This window comes from Halichoerus grypus, chromosome 3 (assembly GCF_964656455.1).
Source record: "Halichoerus grypus chromosome 3, mHalGry1.hap1.1, whole genome shotgun sequence".
NCBI lineage: Eukaryota > Metazoa > Chordata > Mammalia > Carnivora > Phocidae > Halichoerus > Halichoerus grypus.
Window position 1 is genome coordinate 87,638,470 of NC_135714.1, and position 24,098 is coordinate 87,662,567.

The 24,098-nt window shown below is 37.8% G+C and overlaps 1 pseudogene; it reads right to left on the bottom strand.

The window, feature by feature from the left end:
• Positions 1 to 7,827: 7,827 nt before the first annotated feature.
• LOC118537419 (cyclin-A1 pseudogene) lies at positions 7,828 to 20,748 on the bottom strand (annotated as a pseudogene).
• Between the last annotated feature and the right edge of the window lie 3,350 nt (positions 20,749 to 24,098).

Consider the following 24,098-nt stretch of genomic DNA (forward strand, 5'->3'; position numbering starts at 1 on the left):
ACCATACTGTCTTGATGACTACAGCTTTGTAGTATAGCTTGAAGTCTGGAATTGTGATGCCACCAGCTTTGGTTTTCTTTTTCAACATTCTTGGGGCTATTCAAGGTCTTTTCTGGTTCCATATAAAGGAGACATACAAATGGCCAACAGACACATGAAAAAATGCTCGACATCACTCAGCATCAGGGAAATACAAATCAAAACCACAATGAGATACCACCTCACACCAGTTACAATGGCTAAAATTAACAAGTCAGGGAACAACAGATGTTGGCAAGGATGCGGAAAAAGGGGAACCCTCTTACACGGCTGGTGGAAATGCAAGCTGGTGCGGCCACACTGGAAAAACACTGCACTACTAGCTATTTACCCAAAAGATACAAACATAGTGATTCAAAGGGGCACATGTGCCCCAATGTTTATAGCAGCAATGTCCACAATAGCCAAAATATGGAAAGAGCCCAGATGTCCATCAACAGATGAATGGATAAAGAAGATGTGGCATATATATATAATGGAATATTACTCAGCTACCAAAAAAATGAAATCTTACCATTTACTATGATATGGATGGAACTAAAGAGTATTACACTACAGGAAATAAGTCAATAATAGAAAGACAATTATCATAGGACTTCACTCATATGTGGAATTTAAGAAACAAGACAGAGGATCATAAGGGAAGGGAGGGAAAAAGAAAATAAGACAAAATCAGAGAGAGAATCAAACCATAAGAGACTCTTAACTATAAGAAACAAACTGAGGGTTGCTGGAGAGGAGGTGGATGGGAGTATGGGTATCTGGGTGATGGGCATTAAGGAAGGCACTTGATGTTAATGAGCACCAGGTATTACATGCAACTGATGAATCACAAAACTTTACCTCTTAAACTAATAATACACTATATGTTAATTAGTTAGTTAAAAAAAAAGAAATATGGTTTCTACACAGACTTGTTTCTTGAAGTTAAGCATGCAGTACTTTCCTTATGCTTCCACACATACATTTGAAAACACTTCTATATCCATGAAAGAACATGTTAGTTAAAGGATGATTTCTACACAGACTTGTTTCTTTGAGTTAAGTACATGGCAATGTCCTTATGCTTTCACACCTATAATTGAAAATGCTTCTAACTCCGTGAATAAAGATCTTAGTTGAAAAAATGAAATAGTGAAAGGAACAACAAAATCAGAGTGAATCTATTATTAGTGATAAACTTAACTGAATAAACTGGGTAAAGCCAAATTTTGGAAGCTCAGCTTTGAAGGTTAATAAGTTTTATTTTATCCTAAGGTCAATATATTCACTGAAGATTTTTATCAGATAGGTAATACATTGAAATTAGTGTTTAAACTTCTTTAGAATGGAGAGGAGGAGGTATCAGCAAATCACTTCTCTAACAGTTTCCAAATCTGTTCTAGCTGAACTAGAACAAATATATATCAAAATACTTGGGGTGCCTGGGTGGCTCAGTTGTTAAGCATCTGCCTTTGGCTCAGGTCATGATCCCAGGGTCCTGGGATGGAGCCCCACATGGGGCTTCTTGCTCGGCGGGAAGCCTGCTTCTCCTTCTGCCACTCCCCCTGCTTGTGTTCCCTCTCTCGCTGTGTCTCTCTCTGTCAAAAAATAAATAAAATCTTTAATAAAATCTAAAATATATATCAAAATATTCACTAAAATATACTAACATTGTATTTGATTCATTCATTCATCTAGTTGCCATCTATTCCGTACCTATCATGTGCAAGGCTATCTGCTAGATTCATTTTTCCTTTAGCAGGCAAATTATTGGTGACTTAAAATTCTATCTGTTCCTTAACTGCCTACCAAATCCTAATCTCAAAATCCCAGGAGAGGATTGTAGAGGAAACTTTGTATATTTATGACAATCTTAGAAAAAAATTAAGGAGTAACTATTAATGGGTCATCAATTGCTTTTGTTCATAAGGGGAAAAAAGGAAGATGACAGTAGTATCTCATTGTAGATAATCTTCTTCAGTGCATCTATTTTCCTCACTCAATTTTCATCCCTTGATAAATTGCAGAATTTACTCCAAGAAGTTATGATCTCCAAAACAAAACTGAAAAGGCAGGCTCAGGAATGTTCTTTTAAACTCTTCTTACTCAAAAACTAGTAGGTCTGTTTTATCAAATAGTTTTGCCTCTAGGGGAAAAATCACCATTGCTGTGTTCTTTTTCATTAAATCATTCTTCAGTAAATAAAAGAAGTAAAATCAAATTGTTTGTTTTGTAACCAAACAAGCAAAAAACACAATCATTAGAATGAAGAATTTATCTTTTAGAATGGAAACTAATCAAATGATTTAGAAAAATTCTTACATATTCTAATCATCAAATACAAAAGATATATTTACAGAGTCAAAAGGATTCAGTTAGAAATCAAAGATCTGGCCTCTGATGACTCTATAAATTGTAAATCTATCTGTCTTCCATAATACCCATATTCTATTCATATAAACCTTAAATAAATGTTTTAGTGTAGCAAAACCCACTAGAAAAAATCATTAAGCTAAGATTCAATTAGTAAGATGAGTTTTGCTTCAAAATGCATTTTCCATCCAGAAAGAGAGAAGTTTTCCTTTTGGGGGTTATCCCCCACCTGGACAGGAGTTGGTATTCTAGGGTAAATCTCTTGCCACAGAAACCCTATGTGCTGTTTCATTCACCTTTACCTCATCCTCAAGCAGGAAAACCTACTCTGAATTCAAAGGCTGAAAATCAGAGTACCACATTGGACCTGAAATCAACTTAATGACTATATCTGTTAGTTTAATAGCTAGTGCTAACTTCATCATCACTCACTGTAATTCCTGACCCTGAATGGCTCTCTAGATGCTCACAATTCTGTTTCTAGTATAAGACAATGTTTTAGGTAATGAATGGAAATGACAATGAGCTCTCTATTACATGATATAATAAAGAAATGGGATGGTTCACTGATTAAATGATTTACCTAACCTAGCATTGCAGTATGTACTAAGAAACGCATTGCCATAAAATCTGTGCTAAAAATTAATATTTCTGTAAAGATTTAAAGGTCATTTTAAAATCTTTTAGTACATAATATCATTATTTTACAAAACAGTCAGTTAAAGATAGGCTGCAAGTTCAAAAGAAACAAAACCATTTACGACAGTGTTTGCCTATTGGGAAAAGGCAAATTCTGAGCAACTAGAACTTGGGAGAGTAGAGAGCAAGCAGTCCTACTAGTGTGATTGGAGTAAAGGCCAGAAGACTGGGTATATTGCTGATAAATGACCGAGTATCCACAAAAGTTCATTTTATGGCCTTGCCTATACCTACTTCAAGAGAGATCCTAACTCCTTCCTTCTGGGGTGCCGGGAATGGCCAGCACTCCCTGTACGCACGGATGAAAGATGACTCCAAACTTTGCTGTGAAAGAGAGAAGGCAAGAGGGTCAACGCTCAGAGACAAGACCCTTTGCTCTTCTTTGCTCCACTTTTATCGGTCCTTCAGGATAATCACAAATCCTTATCACTGTTTCTCAAGCATGTGATGTGTGACAAGGGTTCTTACTGGAACTAGGAGGATCTGTTTATGGGAAAGATATGCTAATCTGCATGTTCTAGGAGTTCTCCTAAACATAGCCTAAGGGACAATGCAGACATCTCTTAGATCACAGGGTGGCTGTTTGGGCTGAGAAAGCTTCAGGAAGGCCACTCCCGGCAGCATTCCCATGCCAGAGTGGTCACACAGCCCTCGCCATTCCTAAAGCCTATGCCCTTCTCTGAAACCTTCCCTGCCCCCAGTGGCCTCCATGTTACATTTTAGCAAGCCAGGTATTATGGCTGATTTCATGCTCTACATTAACCCCAACACTGCAGAGCATGCTGGGCCAGGTGATGCACCCAAACATTATAGGCTGATACTCAATGTCATAACTTCTCTGGTTGTGAGGGTAATCACATCCCTTACTTTAGGCCTGAGGTTTTTTCCTCTCAACATTTTTCTAAGCTAAGGTGAAGCATGGAGTATATAACTGCTTGATTCCTTTGCCAACTTTCTCTAAGCCTCTAAGAAACTTCCACATTTTATGGAGTAGACTGTTTGCAAATGATTTCCAAATCAAACATTCACGATAGCTGGGTTAGTGCTGGGGGTGTGGCCCTCTCCTGCATTGTTGAGATGGAGCCAGGACTTTCTACATGCCTTCTCTAAAGACCTGTGCAGTGAATTTCTCTCACCTGCCAGGTTTCTCATCATCACAAGACAACAAATGCCTTAAGTACTTGGAAACCCCAGTAGTCGAGTTTTAGAATAGGGTCACATTTCAGAAAACTTAGTTCTGACTCTAAGAAATTTAAGAAACTCAAAAATTTTAAAATTAGACTATATCCAAACATATAATACACTTATTAAAATGCTTTTCACTCTCCTCCTTAATTCTCTGCCCTAAAATCTTTTAGGGGCTATAATACCCCAAATATAGAAAATTTATCTACCCCATTTCTTCACTATCCTGGTCTCTGTCATTCATGCCCAGATAAGGCCTTTATCCAGTATGTACTTACTCAGTGTGGCACTCCCTCCACATGTAGCCCCTGAAAGCCATATTTGGGCCTCCATGAACACTGTTATCTTGAGAATCAGTCACAATCTTAACCCTAGTCAACCCTCTTTTCTCTCCATTCTGGAGTCTGAATAATCAGAACCTAATAATATTTTTCAGTACCTGGATATATTAGTAATGCATTCAGTAGTGGCAGACTTTGGCCACAGTGATGAACATAACCCTTTATAACCATTTCTAAGACTCCAAGTTTTTCCCAAACGATTGATTCAGTAATCGGTGGTCACCACATTCAGGAACACCAACGTTATTTGCCTATATCCACTTTACCCCAACTGCTTTTCTTTTTAAGATTTATTTCTTTATTTTAGAGAGAGAGCATACACAAGCAGGGAGAGGGACAGAGGGAGAGGAAGAGACAATCCCAAGCAGACTCTGTGCTGAGCCAGGGCCTGACACAGGGCTCGATCTCACAACCCCCAGATCATGACCTGAGCGGAAACCAAGAGTCAGTCGCCCAATTGACTGAGCCGCCAAGACACCCCCACAACTGCTCTTTTTAATGCTAACTCAGAGACCACAGGAAAGGAATTTGAGATCTGCTTCATTTAAAACATCTTTTTTTAGGGACACCTGGGTGGCTCAGATGGTTAATTATCTGCCTTCAGCTCAGGTCATGATCCCAGGGTCCTGGGAATGAGCCCCACATAGGGCTCCTGGCTCAGCGGGGAGCCTGCCTCTCCCTCCCCCTCTGCCCCTCCCCCTGCCCATGCTCTCTCTCTCTCTGTATCTCTGTGTCTCAAATGAATAAATAAAAAATCTTAAAAAAAAAATCTTTTTTTTAAAATCTTTAAAACATCCCTTTTATTAAGCTATATGGGGAAGGAGGGATCATTGAATCTGTGGCATGGGGAATCCGTCCTGCTGAGAAAATGAAAACAATCTCTGCTTTTCTCAGTATCATCCACGCATGCTGCTGACTGGCCTTCTTCGTGAAAATCGTTGATTTGCATGATGAAGTACTTACTTGGCTTTGGTGGAGTTTTTTTGAAACTCAAAGGATTTCTTATGTTGAAAAGCTATTTTGTTTGCTTCTGCATGGAATGCATTTATTTGAGAGATGTAAACTTCTGGGACTTGTGGTAAATTTGAAATCTTAATTCTGCTGCATGCTCCTCAATGAGTTGTTTGGTTGGAGGATTATGTTTAGCTTGAGATGTAATCACCTCAATTATAACAATTTTTGGAGTACTAATTTCACATCTAAACTGTGGATGCAGAGTCCAGGTACGTGGACACCTAGGAGGCTGCACATGGGATAATTGATACAAATTCCTTTTTGGAAATAGAGAAGGTTCTTTCACTTCTTGCTTCGAGCTGTTCATTGGCCGTTGTTAGATCCATGGTAATGATGTCTCTGTGCACTTTAATTTTTGTCAAATGCTTTTAAATTATTTTTAGCTAACTCATTTACATTGCTAACAGTGTAATATTTCAATATACTCATTCATCCTTTTACGATACCCAAATAGATAGCAGAGTCTTTACCATGTTACTCAGCAAAAGCAGTTTTATCAATGAGCTAATTTAAGATTTCAAAGAACATCATTTGGATGAGCTCAACTTTATCATTTAACATTTATTTCAAGAGAGTGAGTAATAATAAAATACTTTATTTGCCTTGGGAATTCTTTAGTATGATATTTGTTGCACCAGATTAACTTTTAAAAAAACATCTGATTTTCACTAATAAATGTGAACCTCCATTTAGTCCTGTGCTAAAGGACAGGAGGGATGGGCTGGCATGTTATGGGCACAGAATATTCTGAGCTGAATCCTGAATAAGTGTGTTTAACCAAAGGTTATTGATTCCTGAGTCCATCAAAACCTTATCATGTGTTTTGCCACCTGTTTGTATCCCTACCTTCCAACTGTACCTGCAGCTCACAAACAAAAAGTCTAAGAAAGAGGGTTCAGAAAAAAAGATAAAGAATTTACCTCCACCTGAACCAGACTTGGACACCAAAGGGCAGCTTCTGCGCCATGGGATAGGCAGATCGGAAACAATGAAACTCGTCTGCCACTTTTACACCAATGGCCATGAAAGATCTTCCTGTAATTTCCTTAGATCAGCATTTCTTCTTACTTTAGAAGAGCTTAGTATTGTCTGCCGATTTGAGTTCTCATCGTTAACACATTTTTGGATTATCCCATCACCATTTATTGAACAGTCTAGCATTGCTCAGTGATCTGTGATAAAACCTGTTCCATATGGGCAATACCAGGATGGGATCCTTTAGGAACTCTCTATTCTGTTCAACTGGTTAATTGTTTCTTCCTGGCCAGTGCTACACTATCTTAATTACTATTACTGGATAATAAGTTTTGGCACCTGATTGAAGTCCTCTTACCTTGCTGTACTACTTCAGCACTGTCTTGACTATTCCTGAGCCTTTGTTCTTCATACAAATTATAGAATTAAATTGCAAAGTTCTATAAAAACTTATATTTATTTGAATTACAATTGCATCTATATATTGATTTAAACCTCTTGACATTGAAATTTAATTGTTCTGACCTACAAAGATGACAATTTCTTATGGTTCTACCTAAAAGACTGAAGGGGAAACAAGTAACATTGTTCTGATAATTTCTGATAATTGAGTCTCTACTCATGAATATCATGTATATTATGGCCTGAAAATTTGTTCCCCCCCAAAAAAAATTCATATGTTGAAATCCTAACTCCCAAGGATGACAGCATTAGGAGGTGGGGCCTTTGGTTGGTGCATAAGTCATAAGGATGGAACACTCATAAATGGGATTAGTTACTCATAAAAGAGACCCCACAGAGGTCCTTAGCCTCTTCCACCATGTAAGGATACAATGAGAAGGTGAACCGGGAAGAAGATCCTCACCAAAATGCAACAATGCTGGCACTTTGATCTTGGACTCACGGCCTCCAAAGCTGTGAGAAGTAAATTTCTATTTATAAGCTACTCATCTATGGGTAAGCTACCCAGGCTATTCTGTTATAGCAGCCCAAATGAACTTAGACAATGTATCTCTCCATTTACTTGGGTTTTCTTCACTATCTTTTTTTTTTTCACAAGGCAAGTTGTTTGTTTATTCTTTAAAAAATGTTAGATGATATTACAAGTTACTAATGTCTAAGAGGACCTAACCACATTTACATTTTTAAAAATATGGCATCTATCTTGTAGCAACACTAGTTGACCCAACCTGCAGAAACCTATAAAAGTTAAGACGAATTCAGTTGATCTGGAAGTGAAGTTCTGAAAGTGCTTCTGTAGGAAACTTACTGCAGAGAGAAAACTGCAGGTGGTTCCATCAGAGACACGTGCATGTACTTTGAAGCCTTATACTTCTCCCTAATTGCTTGCTGTGATCGATGGGATATATTAAGGCATGCTTTATGCAGCTCGCTCAGGCAAGGCACAATTTCATTTAATGAATAGCCTGTAAATGCAGCAAGGGTTTCTGGCCAGAAGTGTGTGTTCACAGTATAGCTGGCCAGGCAATAAGCTGCTGCAGCTATCAATGAAGGAAGATATTTCAAGAATGGGTCAGCTTCAAGAAGACTCAGTTCTGCTACATACTTGGCCAGATTCTCAGTTCCGGCGCACACTCCTTGTCTCCTTAAGTACTGAAGGAGAAACTGGTTGGTGGTTGGCACTGTGAGATCAAAAGCCAGGACTTTCAGGAGCAGATGTTCCATTCTTAGCAGTTGGTGTTTTGGGTAAGTATCATCAGTTATGTAGACAAACTTGTCTACTTCAGGTGGATATATTTCTTCATATTGAGAAGCCAGAAGAATCGCTGCTGTGCCTACAACCTGCAATTTCCCTCTCAGAATAGACATGCATGAAAGAAACCTGTCCAGGAAGTTGAGAGCCAGGTAGGGAGTCTCTGCTCAAAGCTTATACTCTTCGCCGACCTCAACGAGCCAGTCCACCAGAATCGTTCGCATGCCTTCTGTGATGTCCGGTTGCTTCCTCATGTAGTGTGCTTTGGGCTTGTGTCTTATTTCAGCTTCTCTAAGGTACTGATGAATTTCTTCAGCATATTCAGTCACATTTATCACATCTGTACCAAAATCTGATGCATCTTCAGACTGGGAATGGAGAGATGAATCTACCACCATTGGGGAAACTGTTAAAATCCGGCAGGAAGTGAAGGTCTGACTTGAGTGTGCTGGTGTCTACCTCATACACATCCTCAAATGCCATCTCCTCTTTCCCTGTACAGCTGTCTCTGTCCCTCTGCTCGGGCTCATCCAGGTAGACAGCAAATCCTTGTTTGGCTGGCACCTGGACCATGCAGTATCTCATCCATGTAGATAGCAAATCCTTGCCTGGCTGCCTCCCGGACCATGCAGTATCTCATCCATGTAGATAGCAAATTCTTGCTTAGCTGGCTCCTGGACCATGCAGTATCTTATCCATGTAGATAGCAATTCTTGCTTGGCTGGCACCTGGACCATGCAGTATCTCATCCATGTAGATAGCAAATCCTTGCTTGGCTGGCACCTGGACTGAGAGCACTTTCTTTCCAGCTGGAGGGAAGACATTTTCTGATCCAGAAAACACCTGATTGTTATGATCCCCTGGCCACAGGTCCTCCTGTACTGCCCATTCTCAGTCAGCACTGTTCTCTGTGGGGGATCCTGGCTGAGCTGGGCTCTGGTTATCATCTGACAGGCATCAGGACCTCGAGGCACTGGAGCTAGGGCTACTCTGCTCTTGGAGCTGCTGCGATGCACACCCTCAGTCTCCACAGAATGCAGAGCGGGCCTTGCTCTTCTCAGCCTTATATCTTTATATAGGTCTCGAACAATTAACAAATGCACTCTTCAATATCTTTTTGAGGACCCCTTATAATTTTTCTATTCAGATCTTGAACATATGTTATAAGATTTACTCCTAGGTATCTTAGTTTTTTCTTTTTCACTTTTTTTCTTTCCACTATTGTAAATGCTACCTTCTTCTTATTATTACACTTTCAGTTTATGCATATGTATGGCAATGCAAATTGATATAAACACTTAAATGCTTATAACAGTTAATCTTCAGATTCTTTGTGGTTTTCTTGTAGATAATCATATCATTTGTGAAAAAAATGTATAATCTACCTTTGATTTGAAAATTGAAACATGATTTTTGGGGGGAGGAGGAGCAGAGATTATTATTCTTGGTAAAATGACATGACATTTTATCTCCAAATAGGAGCCCTGAAGTTTCAGGGTTGTTTTTGTTTAATTTACAATCAACCTCTTTAATGGAACTTCCCAGCTTTTACAAACCAAAGAATTTACAATTGATTGATTTTTAACTCGATCTGATCATCTCTATTTATCATCAGGAAGGTTTAATTGTTTATACTTCTATCTCTTTGGATTTATGTCAACCATCTATTTTGTTTTGCCTGATTAACTTTCATCTCTCTCCATGGATTACTTCCACTGGATCCATCCAGTTTTCTTTCATCTACCTTTTCTATTGGTTTTGAGTTACATAATATATTTCTATTTCAAATGCCTTCTTCCAATCAATGCAAGGTCCTTGGAACATTTTCTTTAATGTCTTGATTTTATCACTGACTCCTGATTTCAAATTATTGTCAATATTTTAGTTTCATTTTTAAAATTCTCCAACTAGGGGCGCCTGGGTGGCTCAGTCATTAAGCGTCTGCCTTCGGCCCAGGTCATGATCCCAGAGTCCTGGGATCAAGCCCCACATCGGGCTCCCTGCTCCGCGGGAAGCCTACTTCTCCCACTCCCACTCCCCCTGCTTGTGTTCCCTCTCTCACTGTGTCTCTCTCTGTCAAATAAATAAATAAAATCTTTAAAAAATAAATAAATAAAAATAAAAATCTCCAACTAGTTAAAAATAATTTTGTTATATTTTTGTCAATGTTTATTTGAATTATCAATTTCTTTACAAGACATGGTTCTTTGTATTCCACTTCTTAATTGATTTCATTCTGAATGATGAAAATCTTCAGCAGTTTTTCAGGCTTATCTATAACAAAACTTGTCACAAACAAAATTAAATGTGTTTATTTTGCTCGTGGTCTTAAATGATAGCTTAATGGGTTTAGAATCCTAGATTGAGGGTGCCTGGGTGGCTCAGTCATTAAGCGTCTGCCTTCAGCTCAGGTCACGGTCCCAGGGTGCTGGGATCGAGCCCCATATCGGGCTCCCTGCTCCGCGGGAAGCCTGCTTCTCCCTCTCCCACTCCCCCTGCTTCTGTTCCCTCTCTCGCTGTGTCTCTCTCCATCAGATAAATAAATAAAATCTTAAAAAAAAAAAAAAAGAATCCTAGATTGAGGGTTGCTTTTCCTCAGCACTTTAGATATGTGATTTTAATCTCATCCAATGTCTATTGGTAGTACTACTATTAATAGGAAGTCTGTTGTCAGCCTAACTATATTCCTCTCTAGAAGAAATCTCTTTTTGTCTCTGGACTTCATTTTGGGGTTGTGAGGGTCTTCTTGGTTTGTTTGTTTGTTTGTTTGACCATAATACATCCTAGTGTGGTTGTGTATTTTTATTTGTTTGTTTATATTTGGGAGTTCGTTTGGATTTGGTGTTAGGCACCCATTATGATTTTTGAATTTGAGGGTTCATATCCCTCTTCAATTCTGAAAACTCCCTAGTCATTATCTTCTGGAATACTGTCTCCCCCTATGTTTTTTATTTTCTCTTTCTGGAATACCTCATTCTATCCCTTCATTCTATCTTCTTTATATCTTAACATCACTTCATAATTTTTTAAAACCACTTTATTTCTCTTGTAGAAATACAATATTTCTATTGTATTCTGGGCAATTTACTCAACTCCATCTTTCAGTTCTCTGGTTCCCATTTTAATTGACATTCATCTGCTATTTATCCCACCCACTGAACTTATTTTTTTACAATTACAGTTTTCATATCCAGAAGCTTAATTTGGTTCTTCTTCAAAACTGCTTGGATTTCACAAGCAGCTTGATCTTTTGTCTGGTTTTTAATTCTTTATTTCTTTGATATTTTTAAATATATGTAATTTGTAGTTTTTTTAAGATTGTTTTTTGGTCTTCAATTTGGGGATGTTAATTCTCCTGGGTATGATGTCTACTAGCTCTCTTTCACAGCAGATTTTTTCTCAAATTCTTCAAAGCGCTCTTACTATGAGCTTATCTTCAGTGAAGCTTGTCCTGCAGCAGTTAGATTTTTTATGAAAGACAGACATATCAGCAAACAGCTTGTGATGACTGCTGTCTAAGAGGAGTATGGGCAAGGTGCTAGAAGACTACAGAGGAGTGAGAAAAAGAAAGGCTTCACAGAAGAAGAATAAGCCTGAGGCAGGAAGATCAGAAAGATGAACAAGATCTGATCTCTCGTTCAGTTGTGATAGATAGGTTTAGGTTTTCAGATGTGATAGAGGAAAACATCTCTGCCATTTATTCAGCCTTCCTCGCTGATTTGTGAAGTTGTGTAAGGTGTCTACACCCATTGCTCAAACTGAATTATGTGTGTTGGAGCAGGGATTCACTGAGATGCAGCCAAACTCACCCAGTTGATGTGAAAGGAAATCCTAAAAGGGAGCTTTCAGGTGGCTTCCAAAGAATCTCACCCATGGTTCCTCCTGCCTAGTTGAGTTGCTCTAAACTTTCTTTCTCCAAGACCAAGTAAAAAATGTTTGAGTGAGGGAGCCTTCTGCCTAACATTAGACAAACAGCTCATGATCATCATGGAACCATAACCGTGATATTGGCCTCAGAAGAAGTCTCTCATCACCAATCCTCTAGCCATGGGATCTTATTTCTTTGTTTAGGTTTTTGGGGTGTTTCACTGTTTTGTTTTGTAGGCATAAGAACTACTACTGGGGAAGAGGTGAAAGAGGAAAAAATAAAGAGATAAAAGGTAGAAAAGGCAAAAAAAACCTTAATGCAAAAGATCTGACTGATAAGACAGAAAGGCTAGAGCCAAAGCAAAGAGAGTGCTCTAAGCACTCTAAGGAGTGAGGTAGAGCCCATAAATCAGGAAGGTCCTAAGGGCCTGTGAGACCACAAGGAGATTTTATCCAACAGACAGTATAGAGCCGTTGAAAGATGTTGAGCCGAAGGATAATAGCAACAGTGCGGATATTGGATAGGGGTAGGGGCAGGCAGAACATGAGTGAATTCAATCAGAACTTATCATACTAATCCAGACTGGAACTCACACTGGCCTGGACTATGGTGGTGGCAGTAGGTAGAGAGAGAAGTGGATTGCTTCAGAAGAGGTTGAGTGGGAGTTGGAACTCCAAAGTATTTTTTTAGTCTTGTGTCTCATTTCTTCTTTACCAATTAATGATGTCGTTCAATGTACCCTCGTTCCTGCCTACTCTTTTGGTGTCTTGGGGATCTGTTTTTGAGAAGTACTAAATATATTTGTTATAAGTAGAACTTTCTGGTTTCTTAACCATATGACAGGCAGACATGTAGATAGAAATGTACATGAGGAGGTAGTTGTGGTGATGTCAATGGACATTTATTTCAGCAGATTGAATTATCTATCAGCATCTGATCTCTGCAAACTAAGTCAGGCTGTTCTGTCTGTTCTTCTACCTCTAGGAACAATTACACCCAGAGGATTCCTCCAAAGTTTCAGCAAGAAAGACCTGCACTCTCCTAATTTACCTTCCCCCAGGAAATGAGAGGAGAGGAACCTATAGATTTGTGCCAAACATGTCACCTTATTTTTTTTTAAGATTTTATTTATTTGAGAGGAGAGAAAGAGAGAGAGAAAGAGAGAGCACATGAGCAGGGGTGGGGCCAGAGGGAGAGGGAGAAGGAGAAGCAGACTCCCCACTGAGCAGGGAGCCCCATGTAGGGCTCAATCCCAGGACCCTGGGATCATGACCTGAGCTGAAGGCAGATGCTTAACCGACTGAGCCACCCAGGGGCCCCCGAACAACTCACCTTACTAAAACTGCCTTTCAGAGTGATCTGAAAAGGTCTGGGTACTTTATTCCCTAGAGATTGCTGTGGGTTCCTCCACTTAGGAGGGAAAGATCTAACAAAAGTTTATTTCTAAAATTCAGTTTTAGGGATTATGCAATTTCACCACTAAACTTGTACCTTCCCTTTAAAATGCTTTCACAATGCTTCAAACCCTTACTTTTCATTATTTTGAATGACTAAAAATTCTAAAATTTTGATGAACAAGGTTATTTTTCTTTTTTCCTCACCTTTTAGTTTCCCCTTGACTTATGATAACTCAGAACAACGTTCTGATTTCTTTTAATTCCCATTAGCAACACTTCCTTCTTTCTGTGAGCTCTGTTAAGATCCCAGGGAAATGGAAATATCTGACTTTTATTTTTTCTTTTATAATGGTACTAATATATCTTCCATATAAGCAAGGAGCCAGAAGTTTTGACCTGATTAAAACATCGAAATGATGGCATCAAGTTTGGTAAACTGAAATAATTTGTTGAATGTTTTAAAGGGAAAAAAAAATCCTTTCTCCAAAGATGATGATCCATTCTTTCCTAAGAAAATCTTTGAGACAGTTGTCACATCACCAACCCCGCTTTGGTCACGCAGAAAACCTCACAAAAGCTCCGCTCATGTGGTTTTGTAGCTGTTATTGGAAACAAAAGTTTCAAAACCAGTTGGACACAAAGAGAAGAAAATAAAACTAGCCACTGAGGCCTGAAATGCCAACTTTCACCATATGTAGTCCCACAAAAACCAAAAGGGAAAAATAATCAAAATAAAACACAACAGAGCTAGAATCACAGAATCAGGGAGATAGGATTTGCTAAAGAGTTTCACCCAAACCTATGAAAATGAAAATCACTTTTACACAGCTGTCTCACAGACCATAAAGGAATGTATTATTATGATTTGCATTGATCTGATTAGTGTATTTACATATTGCATCCTTCCTTCTGCACCACTCCCAGTCAGTGGGGTATCCAGTACATTAAGAGAAATACAGTTCTGGAGTTAAGATAAAGTAAACACTCCCAAAAGTCTTTTATCTTCCCCTATGCAATTAAAACAACTTGCAGAATATAGTACTGCATCAAAATGGGTTGGTTTCATTTACAAAATCATAGATTCTATTTGTTTTTTGTACCCCAAGTTTTAATAGTTTGTATAATAGATTAGTCCTTAAGTACACACACACACACACACACACACACACAGGTCCTTAATGGTATAAAGGGAAAATTGTAAAGCAATTAGCACCCTATTTAGAAACAATCCAAAATTACAGAGTATTGTTGCCTTGCAACCTCAATTAAAGCTGTTAACTCAAAAGATTATGGTAGAAAAAATGAGAAATAGTAGAGCAGACATGTAAATTAAAACATGCTCCTGTGTACAAGATCTAATGAAAATCAGCCCAAGTCTAAAGGAAATCCAGCAGAAGACCTAAAAGGAATCAATTAAGCATGGCTTTTCAACTATCTTTTTGGTGGACTATCATGTAGCTTGTTTTTCTTAGGAAACTCTATCTATACAATACTGGCTTGAGTGTGAGGCAGGCTGGAACCTACAATGTGTGCTGATAGAGAGAAAGAAGTCTTTCCAGCACAGGCAAAGATGGGGAGCTAAGGGAGCTGCAGGGGCAGTGTTATATGATAGAAATTAACAACAGCTACAATGTGTTGACTTAATACCTATTTCACAAATTAGAAGATGGAATCTTAAATAGACCAAGAAATTTGCCAAAAAATCGCAATCTAGTAAATGGCAGTCTAGCATATAAACCAGGTCGGTATGACTCCAAAGCCCACATTCTTTCTACTCTACAACACTGTTACTCATCCTGAAGAGTTTATCCATGTATTTGACAAACTCTTCTGTTCTGTTCCCCTCTAACTGTTAGGGGCTGACAACAGGATGGTTCTTAAGGACAAAGACCATCAGGAGCTAGGCAGGAAACTGGTACTCCAACCACGAGCTAGGTTGTAGTGGGAGGAATGTGCAGTCCAAGACAGTGAAAGGGGGCAGACTAGGGAGTGTGAGATCAAGGCAGAAGTCTGGTTCTATGTGACAGTTGCAACTTGGTAATGACACAGGTGCCTGGGATCCAACTGAGGTGTCTAGGTTCCAGACTGATTGTCTGTAGACACTTGGCAGTGATGGGAAGAGAGAAAAAGAGGCAGCTAATGGCTGAGCACTTATGAATGAGCAGTGTGGTCATGTGAGGATGGTTTATGTACTGCTATCTTAGTGCAGGAATTGGGAGAGTAAGTGGCTCAATCTATGAAGTAAAATAAAGTATGAAGTAAAATAAAGATGACTCCAAGGCAGAGAAGAGTAAATGTATGTGGCCAATATACAATTTTCACAAACTAAGTACCATATTACATATCATCTCAAAACTTAGTGACCTAAAACAACAATGATGTATTACTTCCCATGACTCTGTGAGTTGACTAGGCTCACAAAGAAACAGGGCAGTTACTCTGCACAACATTTTGTCACTGAGACACTCACTTGACTGGATTCAGTAGGGAGCCCAGTTGAGCCAAGATGGCCTCTCATCTTCCAAGGTCTCTCTCCTTACTCAGTAGTAAAGCCCAGTCTTAAGACTACCTCAGTTAATGGAGCTACATAATTCGCTGAATTTCCTGCCAATCAAGATAAATTCTCCAATTTTCCCTCTTACCTAGTATTCTCATCAACACATCTGCCTGCAGGACATGCCTATCTTTACTCCCAAAGTTTGTTATCATTAAGGGGAGAAATTTTGAGAAGGGACTGGAGGAACTATCTGGTCTGTCACAGCTCCCAAACAGAAAATGTTTCTACAGATCTAACAGCAGGAATCATGATGACTTCCAGGAGCACATTTGCAACTTCTAACTTCTCCATCTAAACAAAAGTTTAGAGCACTGACATGCACCTTTTATCAGGGGATGGAATAAATATTAGATATTCATTGACTTAGTGTGCTCTTGTGAGTTTAAATGAAAATCCGTAGTATGAGTAAATGACTTAAGAGTATAATAAAAATGTATAGAATAATAAAATATGACTTCTAGTTTTACTTCAGCCATTAATTTACTGTACAAGCTTAAACACATCATTTGGCCTTTCTGATTCTCTGATCCTTGCTATGGATCGAATGGTCGTGTCCCCCCCCCAAATTTATATGTTGACCCCCCACCATTGTGATGGCATTTGGAAACGGGGCCTTTGGGAGGTAATCAGGATTAGATGAGGTCATGGGGGTGGGACTCTCATGATGGTATTATGGCTTTAAAAGAAGAGGAAGAGAGAGAGATCTCACCCCCTCCAGCATGTGGGGACATGGCAAGAAGAAAGTTGTCTGCAAACCAGGAAGAGGGTCCTTACCAGAAACTGAATCAGCTGGCACCTTCATCTTGAAATTCTCAGCCTCCAGGACTATAAGAAATAAATGTCTGCTGTTTAAGGCCCCAAGGTTATGGTATTTTGTTATAGCAGCTCAAGCGGACTAAGACAATCCTCTTCCATAAAATGAGCCATAGGAATGAGAGATCTCTAAAATCCTTTCTAGCTAAAATTATATTCTATTGTTTTATTTCCTCTATAAAGGAAATAAATATTGCCAAGTAAATATTGCCTGGCCATTGTTAAAGAGGACAGTCAAAGAAAATCAATGTAAAAGTCATCTAAAGAGTAAAAATAATTTCCATCCCAAAGCAAGTACTTGGAAATCATTTCAGAAAACACAGATATTCTGCTTATTAAAACTTCATAGCACATCTGAGTCCATCACTATTCCAGTACTATGACTTAGAAAAAAAAGTCAAGCCTGCCTACTTAGAGAAATCAGAAATCATTCATCCAGAAAACTACACAGAAACTGGGGAATAATCTTTGCATTGATAGTTACTGTTACCTTGCCTTGGCAATCCAGTGTAAAAAATGTTTGTTGGAAGAAAAAAATAAAGGAGTACTAAAATGCAGACATTTCATCACTTAACCCATAATTGTCATAACCTGATAATCTTTTAATCTATCTCTCTCTTACACATACATGCACATACATATAAAGCACTTCTCAGCAAAAAATTGACAAGCCTAAGAATAAAATGAATCTTTTTTCATGATTTCATTAATAAGATGAAAGTCTATTTTTGGTTCCAAAAACTATAAAGACAAAAGTATTTTAACATCCAATTTCCTCTTTAAACAATAATATCCCCATAAGAATACATTAAAAATCAAAATGCATGTTCAAGTCCAGGTCAGTGACTTATGAGTTAATTCAGAAGTAGTTGTTTTTGACTCTGAAGCCCTTTGTGACTCCCAAATTGTAGTATGGAATTAGAAAGAAAGGATCTGGTGATGACTGAACTTTTTCTCTTTTTGTCATTTTAATGTAGAGATAATGTTTCTGGTATCAAAAAAAAAAAATCAGATTTCCAAATTACCACATCAGCAGCAAATCTCACTGAGATCATAAAAAAATAGACATTTTCTAAGTCTCTCCAAATTTATCCCCATGGTGTCGATATAATATGGTGTCTTAAGGGTATATTACACCATAAAACACACAAATAAAATTAATTGATTTATCAACATAGAAAGAGCAAGTATTTACATATCAAGGGAGATTGGCAGTTAAAGACTCATAAATCATAAGACAAAGAGGAACCCTGAAAGTCAGCTTTTCAATCCCCTTCCCCCCACCTTGGAAGAGGCATGTCCTTCAGTGATTTTCCACTTGGGTATAAAGTAATTAGCAAGCCTAGCCTGCTCAAATTAAACAATTGTAAGAAAAATAGCATTGGAATAATTAGGACAGTTACCACCCTTATCATCTGATTGCGTATATACACAGTACATAACACAGTGATTTACCTAAACCACCCCAGACTGATTTATGTGGGGGTTTTCATGTAGATAATGAACAAAGAAAATAATTCAGATAAAAGTCTACCATTCCTTCACCAAATATTTGTGCCAGACATTTAGCAAGAACTAGAAGCACAGTAATGAACAAATAAGACATGGACTCTGCCCTTCATGGAGTTTTGAGAGGGAGAAAGGAAGAGAAAACTAAATTTAATTTTAACATTAATTTAAAGAGAATATGTGAAACTTTATTATGGTTACTTATTGATTTGCCCCATATTGTGAGCTCCTCAAAGACATGAATAAAAATCTTTCCATATCTTTCATGGACTATGAAAAAATAGAGTTGGTGCTCAATGTATCTTTATATATATATATATATATATATATATATATATATATATATATGAACAAACTGGTCAAAGTTTAAGGAACACTCTTCTTTACATTTTTCATTTCTAATATGATACACAATCTTCATAGGTAAAGGAGGTAAAAAGTCTTGAATATTTTTTTGTAATCTGCCTTGAAATATATCCAAATATAGCTAGTCCATTTGTTTGCCATGGATATGCACAGGGGAACACCCAGTGCAGTGCTATGAACTTACCAACACTCACAAATGTCAGATGAATAAACTGAAGTATGAATCAGCAAAGCAATAGGTAAACATGGGCATGGAATTCCAAAGTATCCATTTCACAACTTTGGTAGCGTTAAGAAGAACTTCAGGAAACATGGATCATTAATTAGACTTTGGCCCTCATCTGGCCATCAGTGTATTGGCAAGCTCACTCTCTGTGTAGTGTGTATATGTAAGATACAGGTTTATGTATAATATATTGCATCAATGGTATATATTGTCTCTTGTGAAATTCCTAATTGATAGTCCTTCTTTCTGCTCCACTTGTGATAATTGGTTCTTCACATTATAATTCAAAAGACTTCTATGATCTTATTAACCAATCTGTTAAACCACAACTCACCTCCTTTAGGTCTTTGCTTCTTAATAAGGCTTACCCTAACAACTTCATTTAAAATTATACCTCCTCCAGTGCAGCAAGCTCTCTCTCCCTTACCTTGCTCTATTTTTCTTCAAAGGCCTTATCATCGTCTCTTGACCTATAATCTCTCATTTAGTATGCAGCTTCCATGTAAGAGAGGGATTTCATCTTTGCTATTCATTGCTGTATTCTCAGCACCTAGAACAGTGCTTTTGGCACATAGCGGGTTTTCAAGAATTATTTGCTGACTGAATGATTGCCTGACCCCAAAAAAACAAAGTCTCCAATTTACTCCAAGGTCATTATAGGGCTGGCTGTCGTACCAATTGTGACAGTTCAATCGGTATTCAGTAAACTTGAGTGACTCTAGCCTTAATTTTTCTTTTGCAGACTAGAAATATGGAACTACTTTGTCTCCCAAAGACACCAGCCTACCTCCCTCCTTTCTATCTTTCCTCCTGTTTTCCTTCTTCCAGGAGTATCCTTTTATCACCCAAACCCTACTCTCCCTAGATAATTCCTGCTAATTCTTTAAGATACTGTGTGCCCAGGATCTCCTTATCTGAATATCCATGACATGGTCCTTAGGCATCACAGCCCTAAATCCTAAGGTATCATTGCATTTTGCATTGAAATTATTCGTTACTTGTCTCTCTCTTCAACCAAACTGTAATCTCTTATAGGACATAGATTGTCTTATTCCTTTCTGCATGAATTCAACACAATAGAAGCTGAGTGAATAACAGAAATGAACTGAGTTCAGTGCTCTTAGGAGTCAACATCAAGTGATTCCAATAGAAGCAGGTGGTTTAGAGGGAAATGCAGGAAGTCCAAAGACCCGGATTCTAGTACTATCTCTGAACACTGTTTTTAAATCTGTAGAAGAGGATTAAACCAGTGCTAAGGCCACTTTCAAAACCGTAAGACTGTATTACATGTAACCTAATGAAAAGTAGTTATTAAAATGTCAGGTTTTCATGCTCCATCTGCTGGTTAAATTGTAGAAAAACCTTGAGGTCATTTTGAAATTGAAAAGTGGAGTTAGAAATATTTGTGACCAACAAGGAAAATAATTTTTTTTTAAAATTGTCTGTACTATTTATAAAAGACTAATAACCTAGAAATCAAATAGTTGAGAAAGAAAAATAAACATTGACAATTGCATGATGATAGTGAAAAAAACAAATACCCTGCTACTTCTGGCTCACATACATACCATGGATCCCAGCCTCCAGGGAGTCCCACCTGCTTATACTCACCCCCTTGTGTAATCTCCCCACCAACACTGTACCAGGGCTGGTCTCTATGAACAACAGCATCCAGCAGAAGTGACGGCATGTCACTTTCCAGACTAAGGTATAAAAACTGAGGTTTTCATCTTAGGTATGCTCCCTCTCTCTCTCACTCTCCCTCTCCCCCCACTCCCTTTTCTCTTTATCTCTCCCTCTTTTGGACCACTTTCTTTGATGGAGTTACCCAACTATCATGACATGAGGACACTCAGGCAGCCCATGGAGAGGCCAATGAAGTAAAGCATCCAAATACTTTTTAAAAAGAAGTAAAATTGTCTTTGTTTGCAGATAATATGATCTTATATAGAAAAAAATCCTAAAGATTCCAATAAAAACCTGTTAGAACTAATCAATGAATTCAAAGATGCAGGATACAAAATCAACATACAGAAATTAGTTGCATTTCTATATACTATAACAAAATATCTAAAAAAGAAAGAAAACAGTCCCTTCACAATAGTATCAAAAGCAATAAAATACTTAGGAATAAATGTAAACAAGGAAGTGAAAGAGCTATACATTGAAAACTACAAGATGTTGGTGAAAGAAATAGAAGAAGACACAAGTAAATGGAAAGATAGCCATATTCATGGATTGGCATAATTAATATTGTTAAAATGTCCATATGATCCAAAGCCACCTTTGATTCAATGCAATCCCTATCAAAATCCCAATGGTATTTCTCACAGAAATAGAAAAAACAATCCTGAAATTCATATGAAATGACAGAAGATCCTGAATAGCCAAAGGAATCCTAAGAAAGAAGAACAAAGCAGGAGGCATTACACTTTTTGATTTCAAACTATACTACAAACCTATAATAATCAAAACAGTATGGTACAGCATAAAAATAGACATATAGACCAATGGAACTGAATTGAGAACACAGAAATAAACCTATGCCTGTATGATCAGTTAGTTTACAATAAAGGAGTCAAGAATATACAATGGGGAAAGGGTAGTCTCTTCAAAAAATGGTGCTGAGAAAACTGAATATCATGCAGAAGAATGAAATTAGACCCTGATCTTATACCATTCACAAGAATTAACTTGAAATGAATTAAAGACTTAAACATAAGACCTAAAACCTTAAAACTTCCAGAAGAAAACATAAGGATAAAGCTCCTTGACATTGGTCTTGGCAACAATTTCTCGGATATAACATCAAAAGCATAAGCTACAAAAGCAAAAATAAAAAATGAACAAATAGGACCACATCAAACTAAGCTGCCACACACAGCAGAAAAAACAATAAACAAAGTGAAAAGGCAACCTATGAAGTGTGAGAAAATATTTGCAAGTCATATATCTGATAAGGGGTTAACATCCAAAACACATAAGAAACTCGTACAAGTCAATAGCAAAACAAACAAACAAACAAAACAACAATCAATTCGATTAAAAATTAGGCAGAGGATCTGAATAGACATTTTTCCAAAGAAGGCATCCAAATGGCCAACACATACATGAAAAAATGTGCAATATCACTAATCATCAGAGAAATGCATATCAAAACCATAATGAAACATCACCTCATACCTGTTAGAATGGCTAGAATAAAAAAGACAGGAAATAAGTGCTGATGAGGATGTGGAGAAAAGAGAGCCCTTGTGCACTGCTGATCTGGTATGGCCACTATGAAAAAGAGAAGAAATTAAAAATAGAATTACTATATGATCTAGCAATCCCACTTCTGTGTATATATCCAAAGGAGGATATATATGAAATGAGGATCTTGAAGAAATGTCTGTACCTCCATGTTCACTGCAACATTATTCACAATAGCTAAAACATGGAAATGACCCGTGTCCTTCTGTGAATGAATGGATAAAAAAATTGTGGTTTACATATACAATGAAATATTATTCGGCCATGAAAAAGAAGGAAAGGCTGCCATTTGCAACAACATGGGTTGACCTTGAGAGAGTTATACTAAGTGAAATAAGTCAAAGAGAGAAAGACAAGTACTGCCTGATATCACTTATATGTGAAATCTGAAAAAGCGGAACTCAGAGTAGTATGGTGGTTGCCACCAGTGGTTGCCAATGATTAGGAGACGGGAAGTTGGGAGATGTTGGTCAAACGGTACAAACTTCCAGCTATAAAATTAATAAGTTCTGGAGATCAAATCCATAGCATGGTGATTATAGTTAACAATATTGTACTATGTACTTGAAAGTTACTAAGAGATTAGAGCTTAAAAATTCTCACCACAGAGGTGCCTGGGTGGCTCAGTTGGTTGGTTAAGAGTCTGCCTTTGAACCAGGTCCTGGGATCAAGCCCCGAGACCAGCTCCCTGTTCAGCAGGGAGTCTGCTTCTCCCTCTCCCTCTACCCCTCCCTCCCCACTCGTTCTCTCTCTCAAATAAATAAATAAAAATCTTTTTTAAAAAAAATTTTTTTAAGTTCTCATTACAAAAAAGGAATGGTAATTATGTGAAGTGATAGAAATGTTAGCTAACCCTCTATGGTCATCATTTTGCAATATATGAGTGTATCAAATCATCACATTGTACACCTTAAACTTATACAATGTTATATGTCAATTATATCTCAATAAAGCTGGAATAAAATAAAATAAAATAGAATTTTAGTTTCTGGCCACCAAGAGCCAGGGGGGCTTGGAAGCTGATCCTCCCCTCATTGAATCTTCAGAGAGACTGACAGCTTGACCTCATGAGAAACCCTGAGCTAGAACCACCCCGCTCAGCCATGCCCAATTATTCCCCCCAAGAAACTGTGAAAAAAGATTGGTTTGTTTTTAAGCTGTTAGATTGTGGCGTTATTTGCTACACAGCAATAGATAACCAATATACACCCATGCATCTGAGACTCATTCAAATCTGTATCGAACACTTACATGTTCAATGAATGTGGCTTGACCTTTTAACATGAAATCGTACACATCCATCTTTCTCAGAAATGTTACTCTTTCTTCACACGTGCATTATGTTTTCAGATACACAGGTTTCACTAGAATAAGAACTCAGAAGTAGAGAGATGTAAAGACCATGGGATATATTCTGGAGACTTTTTACTAATATCAATATCCAAGAGAAGATTATAGGCCTTAAAAAACATAGTTTGTCATTATTTTGTAGTATGTAAGTAATGTGTATAAACCTCAGTGAAAGTCACAGTGAACTGTAATTATGTGTTTTTTTAACTCCAGTTTAGCAATAATACATCAATTCTGTATTCACTTTTTCAAGTCTACCATCTTACCAAAGAATAAATATCCACAGACTCTTATTTCTCATTTTCTTTATTGCCATTAACAAACTTGCCTACTGATGCTATGTAGGTGAATGAGAAGCCAAAGTGAAAAGAGATACATAGAGGTGATTAAGGCGATAACACAAGGTAAAGGTATTGTGTTATCTAGAAACTTTTGATA